The sequence below is a fragment of the Haplochromis burtoni genome, unplaced genomic scaffold (genome assembly GCF_018398535.1).
Source record: "Haplochromis burtoni strain Fernald_Lab_line unplaced genomic scaffold, NCSU_Asbu1 Contig_364, whole genome shotgun sequence".
Lineage (NCBI taxonomy): Eukaryota > Metazoa > Chordata > Actinopteri > Cichliformes > Cichlidae > Haplochromis > Haplochromis burtoni.
Genome location: NW_024582725.1, coordinates 408,142 through 408,430, shown reverse-complemented (window position 1 = coordinate 408,430; position 289 = coordinate 408,142).

Sequence of the window (289 nt, the reverse complement as noted above, 5' to 3'; positions counted from 1 at the left end):
AGTCTGGAGGTTTATTCACAGCACAGAATCTGATTTCCATACCTCCCACCTCTCACTGACTGCATTTATAAGAGGGAAGCAATTTAGGAAAAAGTGCTCCCTGTGAGGCTTTGACAGTTTGCCAATGTGCCAATGAGTAAGGCTCACGTGACCTGTTTTTAAGTGCTTACAAAACAATCATAGCGCTCACATGAAAAATAGACAGGGAAGCCTGTTGTGTAGCACGTGAGAAATAAGAGAGGGAGCAATAATTCAGCTCCATACAGTGCTTTATGATTCTCATATAGAG